This window comes from Mastomys coucha, unplaced genomic scaffold (genome assembly GCF_008632895.1).
Source record: "Mastomys coucha isolate ucsf_1 unplaced genomic scaffold, UCSF_Mcou_1 pScaffold9, whole genome shotgun sequence".
NCBI classification, from domain to species: Eukaryota; Metazoa; Chordata; class Mammalia; order Rodentia; family Muridae; genus Mastomys; species Mastomys coucha.
Window position 1 is genome coordinate 84,459,604 of NW_022196915.1, and position 12,793 is coordinate 84,472,396.

Consider the following 12,793-nt stretch of genomic DNA (forward strand, 5'->3'; position numbering starts at 1 on the left):
CTTGCCCCCTATCCGGACCTGAGCTTGAAGTTTGGCTAACTTTTCTTGATTCATGCTGTTGGTAAATCGGGTCTCTTCGGAATCCCAAACAGAAATCTAACCCCATGGGAGCTTCTTAATGTTTGTGTACGGGACATGAAAGGGACGGAAAATGAGTACCGGGGTACTGACTGCTCAGCGCTTAGCGCTTACTGAGTCTGAAGCAGGAGCCCAACTGGGAGTCTTCACCTTTAAAATTAACAGGATAACTAGGGTTTAATCTCTAATCCGTAGTATAGCATTTGCTATTGTAACTTTTCAGAACCAAATGCTTTTGAGATCATAAAAATGAGCAAATCTGGATGTTCTTGTGTAATAAATATGCACACAAGAGTTTCTAATTTCTCTAGCTTTCATATGTAAAATGTAAGCTGGAATGTAGGTTCTGACCTTTTGTATATAGCTTCTTTTATTGAACATACTTTTTTCTAGGTGCATCTACATTGTAGCATATACCTTATTCTTTATGACACTTTTCTATTTTTTGTCTTTTCTAGACAGGGTTTCTCTGTATATCCCTGGCTGTCCTGGAACTCACTCTGTAGACCAGGCTGGCCTCGAACTCAGAAATCCACCTGCCTCTGCCTCCCAAGTGCTGGGATTAAAGGCGTGCACCACCACCGCCCGGCAATCAGTTTATACTTTCAATGCTGTACATGTGGCCCTGTGAACAGGACGGAAGGGTGTAGCACAGCCGCTCTCTGATCTCTGTGTCCTGCTGCATACGCATGGGCTGTCTTCAGCAGAAGGTCTTACCAGGTTCAGGAGGACAGCAACAGCAGAGGCAATTGCCTGGATTGTTCTGGCAATGGTGGCCAGCAAGTCTTTGGGAGGCAGCGCTAGGATTCTTGTTCAGTAACCACTGGCTTCTAGGTGCAGCTTTCCATCTACACAGGGCACCTCCAGTCAGAGTCATTGTGTTGTTTTTAAGGTTTTGATTAATTTACCAAGTATCCGATTTCCTTATGTCATCTCTAGTCATCACTTCTCTCCCGTGTCCCTGGCCCACTCACTTAAGTGTCTGCAGCGCTTCTACACCTTTAGTCCCCCTTCTCTCTTGATGTGGCGTTCCTTCTGCTGCCCCACACATACCACGGGCGCCTTTGTACTGCCCTTGCCTTACACACTCTCCCTCTCTCCCTGTGCGTGCACATGGATAACTTACAGGATAGTATTTGCACGTGAGAGAAAGCACTCGCTTCCCTATACACTTTATTTCTCTTAAAACATGAACAAAATTTCATTATTATGAATGTTGTACATTTATTAATGTCTAATCAACAGTTGACAGATATCCAGGATCCAGGATGATTCCCTTTCCTTGTTACTGTGAATAGATCATTAATACACTTGTATGTCAAAGTATATCTATGGTAGGATGTAGAATACTTTTGATATTTTTCTAGGTGTAGTATTAGGTCACGTGGAAGTCTATTCTTAGCTTTATAAAAAGCATCCACGCTGATTTCCAACGTGGCTGCACAGTTTGCATTCCCAACTGTGAATATGGGTTCCTCTACATCTCACAAGCACTGGGTGCTACTTGGTTTCTCGATGCTGACCATTCTAACTCTGTGTAATATGGAAGCTCAAAATAGTTTTAATTTGCATTTCCCAGATCACTAAGGATGTTGAGCATGTTTAAAAATGCTTCCTGTCCAATAGCAATGAATGTGTTAGTAAGATCGCTTGTACCTATCCTCGCCTGCTTTCTGTTGTGAGATAAACACCCTGACTAAAGCAGCTTAGAGAGGAACGGGTTCACTTTATCCTTACAGTTCATCTCGGGAAACCAGGGCAGGAGCTTGTGAGAACCTGGAGGCAGGACTGAAAGCCACGCTCTGGAGGAGTGCTGCTTACTGCCTTGCTCCCACGCTCACATGAGGCCCACCTGCATAGAGATGGCACTGCGAAGTGCACTGGAATCTCCTACAGCGATTCTAAAAAATGTCCCACAGGCCAGTGGGAGGCAGTTCCTCATTTGAGACTCCCTTCTTTCTGGGTGTGTCAAGTCGACAACCAGGATTAGCAGTCATAATGTCCTATTAGTTAGCATTTTAATTATGTGACTTTTAAACAAAAAGTTTAGACTTAATATAAAAAGCAAGTGCTATTATAAATAGGTAAAAAATAGGTAAGGGCTATAAAGAATTTTAGCATTTTTAAGGGAGGGTGTTAAAATCTGCATTATTGAAGAGTCAGCTGGATGGTAGGTTATTAGGATCCAGTTGTTAATGAGAACTGTTATCTTTAGTAGCTAACTAGTCCTCAGCTCCCAGTTTACTAAAAATACTAAATGAAGTGGCTAGTTTTTCAGTTGGATGTCTCTGGTCTTTTCTTCTGTTGAAGTAAATGTTCTGTTTGGTGCTTTGCTCATATTCTTCTACTGTTTAGTATATGGATAATATATCTGTTTAACATTGGTGGACAAAGATATGTAGTGAAAACACTAAATTGCCCATCAAATACACATAGCAAAAATGTCTTAACTTTTCTAGAGATGACAATTACAAAAAATTCCTTGACCACCACAAAAACAAATGTTCTGTTTTACTTTTTGAAACAAAATATAGTTTTCTTTCCTAAGTGATTGAGGAGAGAAAGCAAGCTTTTTACCATCTATTAAAGGGGCTGAGCCCCCCTATAATGAAAAGACAGACTAACAGAGAAGAGCATGGCAGATTGTCTAACATTGGTTTGATGGAACACAGGAGCCTTCAGGAATGAAGGCCGGTAAGAAACTGGATGTGTGTGGACTGTCATGTGTAAGCATTGAAGGACAGGGGTGTGATTTAATGGCAAGAATGTAGACAGGGGTTGGGGCAGTTTGCAGGACACCTGGCCAAGCCTTCTCTTCCTAACATTCCTTCTCTCTAGATATAGGGCCATACACCCCAATATGAACATCTTCAACTGAAGAGAGGAGAAAGTCAGAGAGTAACTTCCTTGGGTAATGTGGCCTGCTGGACAGGGTTGGTGAGAGAATTTCTAAGGACTGCTCCAAGACAGAGGGTACAAATCAGAGGTCTTACTGCTTTTTTACTTCTCTTTAGAGGTTTCCTTCAGTTTAAAGTAGTTTGTATTCCTATGTACCATATAACAGGAGAAGAAGTGTTCTATTTTGTAGTTAACAACATGAGAGTATATCAGTGAAACCAAGGCCTCACTGAGGCTAATGTCAGGAAACAGAGGTGCTGCTCTGTGCAACAGTAAAATCTTGGGACAAGTTGTACTGTTAGTAGCTGCAACTATAATAAACTTACCAAACGCTTAATAAGGTGTGACCTATACTATTCATATTACGCTATTTGAACGGTCTCATCATGCAATAGTTTAGTAAACTTACACTTACCTAATGTTGGGTATTTTTAAGGGAATGATGTGGATCTTATTAATCACTATAATTTAAAACTTTGAAAAGCATGAATTTGGAGAAGTGCAGTGACTACATGGCCTAAGAATTTTAAGAAATGTCACTGGCAAACATGAAACGTAAATTCATATGTAATCTCATCCTTCATCAATGGAGGAATGAGTGTAGAGCTGACTTCATAGAGGGCTGCTCAATCGCCTAACGACATCTGAAGACCCCAGGAATTGGGAACTAATGAACCAAGCCTTGTATGAGCCTCTATAAGGTATGAGAATTGGAAGCGGTGACTAGTAGGCAAGTGTATGCCTCTGGGAAATGCCATCAGCTTTTCAAATGTGCATATGGTATTTCACATAAATGATAACCATCTACGTGTGTATATAAAAATACAGAATTAAAAATATATAAATTTTCAAAAGGCAATCATTTACATTCCAAATTTTTGTACTAAAATGTAACGTGTTAAAAATCGTAGTAAGGCTGCGTTTCACAGTGACGCAGCATACTGTTCTGAAGTGCGCAGTCATAACCTGCAGAATGTCCTGTCCTGAAACCCTGAAGCGCAGAACCTGAGACACTAGTCTACCTTCCCCCTCCCTGCCCAGGAGAACCACTTCTCTCCTCTGTTTCTATGGTTTTGACTAATTTAGATATTTATATGGTGGAATCATGCAGGGCTAACATTTATTTCACTCAGTGTAAATAGGAAGATTCATCCATGCTTTAATACAATGTTCTTCTTTTTCAAGATTCTCAATATTATATGCATGCACCACATTTCTTTATTCATATACAGTAAACATCTGGGTGGGTTAAATGTCTTGACAATATTTGACAGACTTTTAAGAATTGTTACCTTGGACTGGAGAGATGGCTCAGCAGTTAAGAGCACTGACTGCTCTTCCAGAGGTCCTGAGTTCAGTTCCCAGCAGCCACATGGTGGCTCACAACCATCTGTAATGGGATTTGATGCCCTCTTCTGGTGTGTCTGAAGAGAACAATGGTGTGCTTATATACATAAAATAAATAAATCTTTAAAAAAAAAAAAAAGAATTGTTACCTTGATTTCTTAGGGAATTGCTTTTCTCCTCAGCAGTTGAAGGATAAAAAACAAAATATAGGACAGAAAAGGATCTCCATGAAAATATAAACATTCTCTACAGAATGTTGAGTCTAATGTTTAATATTAAATAGTTTACTTTATCCCATTGCTGAAAAAGAATGAAAGACAATTTCAAGGTTGCTCTGGCAGGGTCTGTCTCAGTGTGCAGGACCTAACTAATGAGGCAAGTTGAGGTGCAATTTCAGAGTTTTATGTGAGCTGTCAGTTTATGTGTCTAAGTTATTAGCATGTGCAGAATTTACCAGCAGCCCTAGCGATTATAGAATCTTTACCTTTATAGAAATGTTAAAGCATACGTAGTATTAGCTGACTTCATTGCTCCAATGAATACTTGATGTAATCAAATTACAAACAGAAATGCTTTGTTTTGGGTACAGTTTTTAGGAATTGCAGTCCATGCTTAGTTGGCCCTTTTGTGTAGGGCCTGGATTAAGACTATCTACTATGAATGGGCATGCATAACAGAGTGAGAGATCTCAGTAAGTAGAGAGAGAGGAGGAGAGCCAAAGCTCACAGTCCCCTATGAGAGTGTGAGAGCCTCCCATGACAGAAACCCTCAGTGATTCCCATTACCTCCCTGAGAGCCAAGCCAGAACAATGTATATACCTCCTAACTCACTGACAATGACCTGAGAAACTGGTACTCACAGTAGATAGCAGCCTCTGGAGGACATGACTCCTGCCATTAGCACTGAGGCTTGTCTTACACATATCTGTCCTTCAGTCACATCTTAGGGGAACATTCCAGGCTCTCTTCCTTGGGTGCTAGTAGTTTCTTCATCTTCTGCTAAAGATTGTTCTAGTGTGTACATCCCTGTGTGTATAGACTGATATGCTTCCATTTTAGAGACTTGGAAATAAGGCCGCTACAGTATTTGCAAATAGATTTGTATGTACATAAATCCTTTTTTCTTTTAGGGAAATCCTTAAGCATGTTTTGGTTTGCTTTCACTTATTTATTTATTTTGCTTAATGTAGTTTTGTTTCACTGTTCATTAAATCTTTTATTTCTGGGCTATTTATTTTAAGTATGCTGTGTCTTATGCCTTTGAGATAGTTTAATAGCTTAAAATCATGGCACTAATTTCAATGCATAGGTCATCTCAGTGTGTCTCTTGCTTGTCTTTCCCTTTAAGCATATGTCACAGGTTGCTATTTCGTCAATTAACTTTATTGTTTTTAAGACATCAAAGAGTACAATTAGGTGCTGTCATGGTGAGCAAGCTATGTGTTAGGACCCTCTGGACAGTACTGACATTTTCATTTTAGGAGATTAGATTCACTGGGCCCATGTCCATTTGATAGCACTACAGATTTTAATTCTGATATTTTGGCCTTTGTGGTCTATAGTCTATCGTCGTATATGTATTGATGGGGGCGGCTAACAGCTAAGCAGAGATAACCCATAGAATCCAGTTTCCCTTCTCTGGCTGCCTCTGGAATTCCTTCCTCCCTCTACTGCAGCTGCAGTTGTCTTCTGACTGTGCAAGGTAGCAAGGCTAAGGACTCTGCAGTCCACAGAGTGGGCTGGCCCTCATTTTAAACGACACTGAGAAAAGCCAGCAGGCCAGAGAAACCCACATGTACTGATGTGCTCTCTGCCATCCGTCTAGCTTTTATCCTTTTCCTGGGCCTCATCCTTGATTGTGGAATAGGACTGGTCAGTTGGGAGCTTGTTTGGCCATTACCTTGGGCACAGTGATACTGTTTGTTTACACACGACACAGGAAAACCCTGGGTTGTTAAGTATGTGAAGATTATTTTTGGCCTAGAGATTGCTTACCCTGGGAAGAGTCTTAGTTTCATTGCAAACTAGTTTTCCCATTTGGCATTTACTAGCATGAATGAATAACTTTTTTCACCATTACATATGAAAGAAAATACTAGAATCAAAAATTTTAAAAACATAACCAGAATTTAAAGAAAACATGAAGTTTTAGTAGTTTAGACTCCTTACCATTAATCTTTTTTTTTTTTTTCTTTTTTCTTTTTTCATGACAGGGTTTCTCTGTGTAGCCCTGGCTGTCCTGGAACTCAACTCTGTAGACCAGGCTGGCCTCGAACTCAGAAATCCACCTGCCTCTGCCTCCCAAGTGCTGGGATTAAAGGTGTGCGCCACCACCGCCCAGCTCCATTAATCATTATTAATTCATAAAAATGAAAAATCAGGTAATTGGGAAGCAGAATTTAGCAGAGATACGTAAAAGTTAGGATATCCTAATCAATGGATACTAACAGCTAAGAAAAGTAGAAGAATTGAAAAAGTAACAAGTAGGTTATTGATTTGAAAGAGAATTATTTCATTATAAATACACATCAAATACAAGTCCTTTCTTCCAGAAGCTAGGAAGCATAGGGAAACTTAGAAGCATAGGGAGCCCGTACAAAAGGAGAGATCTCAATAACTACAATTTGGTTGTTATTTACTAAGAAATGCTCAGACATTTATTAGCTATGTCTCTGAATTTTGAGACTGTTAATTAAGAAATTAAACTTTTATTTTTATTTTAAAACTTCTCAACAGATCCAAAAGTGGTCTTAGTGTATTTTAACCACATGGTGGCAGTATGCACCCATCTATCTTTAAAAGAACAAACAAACAACAAATTGTTTTGGTTATTTGGAAAAATCCTGGTTTCGCACTTACACTACATTAACTTGCCTTTTTATATTTCTAATTTTCAATAAGCTGACTAAAACAGCAAATGCTATTTCTTCCTAATAACACCCAGTAGTTCCACTGCTATGCAAACTAAAAAAAACAAGGACTTTTCTTCCTTAATATATGATCTTCAGATAAAAGATTCTTCATTTATTATAATAACTTCAGAGTCATGCCTACCAAAACATTGAAAGATGTTAAAGCCACACAATTATAGTTAATTTAGCCCTGGCTGTTCAGATAGTCAGTTCATTTCTGGCTGGTAGAAAATGAAAAAGCTCAGACACTTAATAGAGTATAACTCTTGATCTTTAAAAAAAAAGAAATAACCTCCTAAAATGCCATTTTTGTTTTGGGAGTTTTAAACATGCAATTATTTGGAATATGTAGATGCTACAGAACAAAATGTAGTTCCATTTTTATTTCAAGTCTAAGATTTCTTTTTTTGTTTTGTTTTGCTTTGCTTTTTTGGTTTTTGTTTTTTGTTTTTTCGAGACAGGGTTTCTCTGTGTAGCCCTGGCTGTCCTGGACCTCACTCTGTAGACCAGGCTCAGAAATCCGCCTGCCTCTGCCTCCCAAGTGCTGGGATTAAAGGTGTGTGCCACCATTGCCCATCCAAACTTGGCATTGTAAAATCAAATTTCATGTTTGATTTTCTATTTTTCACTTTTGTCCTTGACATAAAGTAGCATAGTTAAAATACTTGACTATGGGGCTGGCAAGGTGGCTCAGATGGTAAGAGCACTGACTGCTCTTCCGAAGGTCCTGAGTTCGGATCTCAGCAACCACATGGTGGCTCACAACCACCAATCACCCGTAGTGAGATCTGATAAGACAGCTACAGTGAATTACACCAGATCGAGCAGGGCCGGAGAGTTCAATTCCCAGCAGCCGTGCACATGATGGCTCACGGCCATCTGTACAGCTACAGTGTACTCATACACATAAAATAAATAAAATAAATCTAAAAAAAAAGATGTTTAAAATACTTGACTATGTAACACATTAGAAAGATTGGAGTCACACTTTACAGTTTATTAATACTAAATCTCATTTTTTACATATGCCTTTAAAATTTATTAGTTTTCTAAAACCTGTTAAAATTTTACAGGTGGTGGTGGCACACACCTTTAATCTCAGCACTTGGGAGGCAGAGGCAGGTGGATTTCTGAGTTCGAGGCCAGCCTAGTCTACAGAGTGAATTCCAGGACAGCCAGGGCTACACAGAGAAACACTGTCTCGGAAAAAAAAAACCAAAACAAAAAAAAAATGAAAATGATAAAATTTTTCCTACAATGAAATGACTACAATGTAATGTTAAAAGTCCATACACAGGAAAACATCCATGGGGAAGCTAGTGCTGTGTCAGCTTTAAGTTTGTCATCAGATTGGAAGCCTAGTTAGTTAGCTCATCGTCTCAGATGTGCTATGTGAGGAAACAGTCTTTGAAAGACTTTCTTATGTACGTGTACTCTGACTGCATGGACATCTGCATGCCTGAAGAGCATATCAGGTCCCTTTATAGATGGTCGGGAGCCACCATGTGGTTGCTGGGAATTGAACTCAGGACCTCTGGAAGAGCAACCAGTGTTCTTAACTGCTGAGCCATCTCACCAGCCCACTGTATTTACAAACTTCAGTAAACCCTTCAGTGCTTTTCAATTTTAATTTCAAGGGCAGGTTCGGAGTAGTTTTTTGATATTGAGGTAAAATTTTGAAACCAGTGGCCAAGAGGGTGATCATCATTTTGTAGCAGGGGAAACACCCTCCATAGATACCTTTAAAATGCTGTAGATCGACTCCTAATGTACTATAACCACTTCTTTTTGTTGGTCTTAAATTTCCCACCTCTTTTGATAAGTATAATTAACTAATCTCAGCTATCTTCAACTGTGAGCCCTTCTGGTTAGTCATTCTTTGAATGTGACATCAGTGGTAAACCTGTAACATTTCACAGTGGGTAACTCTTACCCAACTTCTGCATATCTACTCAATTCCAAACCCTACTTTCTTTCACAGAAAATACATGGTTTCTTAACCCAGAATCTGAAAGCATATATTTGATCACTAAAAATACTTATTGGATTGTACATACATGCACCAAATACTATGTACATGCATGTACAAGGGTGCGCACGTGTACAGGTCAAAGGACATCTCAGGTGGTGAGGCTTGGCTGCAAGCTTCTTTACTCACTGAGCCATCTCACTGGCTGTTTTTTATTGATTTTAAATTTTATAATTTAATACTTAGTGTTTTCTGGAATTAGTAGATGTGTGTTTAGTGCTGTGAATGGATAATTTATTGTGAAGTCAGTGTCCAGACTGAGACAGGAGCATGGTGAGTTTGAAGTCAACCTAGGGCTGCAGGATGAAAATCTGTCTGAAGAACCTCAGAGCCTAAACAAACAAACCAAACTTATAGAAGGTGTGCTTATAGAAGGTGCTCAGTGCAAAAATCTAGAAAAGGTACTGGAAAAAGAATTATGGACCATGTTCACAGGAAGGCGATATTAATACGAGATAGATGAAATTACAATTAAAACCATAGGACCCCAATGGAGGAGTTAGAGAAAGAACTGAAGGACCTGAAGTGGTTTGCAACTCCATAGGAAGAACAACAATATCAACCAACCAGACCCCCCAGAACTCCCAGGGACTAAACACCAACCAAAGAGTACACATGGAGGGACCCACTGCTCCAGCTGCATATTGGAGCAGAGGATGATGGCCTTGTAGGTCATCAGTGGGAGGGGAGGCCCTTGGTCCCATGAAGGCTTGATGCCCCAGTGTAGGGGAATGGTAGGGCAGTGAGGCGGGAGTGGGTGGGTGGGTGTGGGAGCACCCTCATAAAAGCAGTGGGAGGAGGGATGGCATGGGGTTACGGAAAGGGGAAACCAGAAAAAGGGATAACATTTGAAATGTAAATAAAATATCCACTAAAAAAATAAAAATAAAAAAATAAAACCATATAACAGAATAGCAAAATGTATTATGGCAAAACATGATGTTATAGACAGGAACCTTTACATAGTGGATGGCATAATGTTTATAAAGTACTATTGAGAGCTTAGTATAACACAATAAGCTTGGACAGTTTAATTTGCTTCTCTAAGGACTGGTATAGATGAGATAGATAAAATAAATGAGGCCTAGCACTAATTTCATCGATGTTTTGATGCAGCGGCTGTAAAGAGAGCCTAAGAGTCCCAAGCCAGAGACTGCGTTATTCTAAACCTCAGGGGAAAGTTTGCAAGACTGCTGTGCATGGACTTGATCACATAGGACACAAATGCAGCTTTAGGTCCGTATTTGAGTTTTATAGTTCCTATTTTTATCGTAACTTAGTAAAACAAAGAGTGAAGGGAATTAAACTTTGTCAACAGTTAAATATATCTTTAGCTTCAAAGAATTTAAAAAGGAAAACATTGAAAACAAAAATATTTTATGTCAGGGTTCTCAAAGCATATTTAAAATTGTACCAGAGAAAAATCTTTGGCCTTAAATTTTTTTATTACTACAAAGGAAAGATAAAAATAAAGATATATATTCCTCATCTGAAAGGAGGAGAGTCAGCCATGGCTGCCAGCCAGCACGCCAGAAACTCAAGCCAGGGCCACCTAGTGTTTGAGACTAGCATGGGCTGCCTAGGGAAAAAGTTGGGGGAAAAAGCTAAAACAACACAAAAACAAAAAATGAATAGAAATAAAGTATTGGAAATTTAGTAGTGTGTGTGTGTGTGTGTGTGTGTGTGTGTGTGTGTGTGTGTGTGTGTGAGTGTGTGTGTGTGTGTGTGAGTGTGTGAGTGTGTGTGTTTGCATTAGCAAACTTGAAACTAAAAGTAAAGTATAGCTTGTGAATTAAACAGAGGTGCGTGCAGTTAGCATGGCAATATTATAAAGGGAAGTGAAAGTGTTCACTAATCTGGTTACTACCAGGTTCAGAAATGCACTAACCCAGGTGGGGTCCCAGTTCAATTCTTTTTTTCTTTTTCCCCCGAGACAGGATTTCTCTGTGTAGCCCTGGCTGTCTTGGACTGGAACTCATTCTGTAGACCAGGCTAGCCTCGAACTCAGAAATCCACCTCACCTGCCTCTGCCTCCCAAGTGCTGGGATTAAAGGCGTGCGCCACCACCGCCCAGCCCACAGTTCAGTTCTTAATTCATAGTTGACTATACTACTCCGGAGTACTAAAAAGGTAGAAAATTCTGAGGTAGCATAAAAGCAAAACAAAATAAACTTGGAAGCCCATTTTATTTAACCTATTGAAACAAAAATTCAAAATAAAATGTTTACAAATGAATTCTAACATTATGAATTTATTTTATGTGTATGTGTGATGTGTGTGCCGTGTGTATGCAGGTGCCTGTGCTGGTCAGAAGAGCATCAGATAGATCATCTGGCCGTTATACAGCTAGAGTAAGCACGAGTCACTGTGCCAGTGCTGGGAAACAAACCAGTTCCCTCTGCTCTTTTCAGAGCAGTAAATGCTCTGAAAGACTAAGTCATCTGTCCAGCCTGAATTCTACCATGATAACAAAGTCCTGATACTTTATATGATTCTTTAAAGTATATGCCAAACATAGAGATATCAGGTTGGAGGAGAATGGTTATGTGAATACGTTGTAGCGACTGATGATAGCGTTCAGCTTTTGTACTTGATGAGTCACCCACTTTCTTTTTGAATGCAGTATTTTCCTCATGTGCATCTCTAGCAAGAAAGGTAATGGACTCAGTGAAGAAAGCTATAACATCTGTGCTAGGGAGATTGCTCAACTTTTGCAGCATTTGTTGTATAAGCAAGAGAAGCAAAGTCCTGATCCCCAGAACCTATGTAAATGCCTGGTGGATGTGGCAGTGTCTGAAGCTTAAGACAGGCTTCCCAGAAGCTGACTAGAAGCTGTCTGAGTCCCCCAGTTCTGGGTTTAATTCCCAGCATCAGCCTGCTGCCTCCTACCACTCACACGCATCCAACCATGCACCCACACACTCAGACATGTGTACGCTCATACATGCTTATCACACAGACACACGAAGCAAAAAACACTACAAAATCATATTTTTAGCATGGAAATAACCATATTTTAGAAAGCATCCAAGTTTCTAATAGTATTGTTCCATGATTATTAATATTAAGCAAGAGCAGTTAAATTATATTCCAGAGTTTTGTTGTTGTTGTTGTTGTGTTTGTTTATCATTTGGAAGATTCAAAGGAAAGAAAAATACAGAATTAAGTGTGGATAACTTGCTTTAGTTAATGTGAAAAATAAGTGCTCCAGGATTTTCAAGAAAGGTATGAAAGTGTGGGATGTGGGAAACCAAGCAAGAACTCAGTGTAACCTTAGGACTTACACAGACAGCTAAGTGTACTGTTGGCATGAAAACAGATAAACATCAGTGGAACGGAATCTGTCCTTACATTTTATATGATAGCACAAAATTAACTCCATGTAAGTTAAAAATGTTAGAAGGAAAAAAACAATTGCTTTAACAGTCACTGAGCTTTCTAATTTACAGTTAGCATACTTTTAGGGAGTCTAAGAAAGAAACTATTTTCATTTATAACTGGAGTTTAGGATTTCATATATATATATATA

General features: G+C 39.3%; 1 protein-coding gene across 3 annotated transcripts in view; it reads left to right on the top strand.

Annotated features, from left to right (window-relative positions):
• Nucleotides 1–12,793, top strand: part of Pibf1 (progesterone immunomodulatory binding factor 1) — a 169,033-nt gene that overhangs the window by 12,393 nt on the left and 143,847 nt on the right. The window lies entirely within an intron of this gene.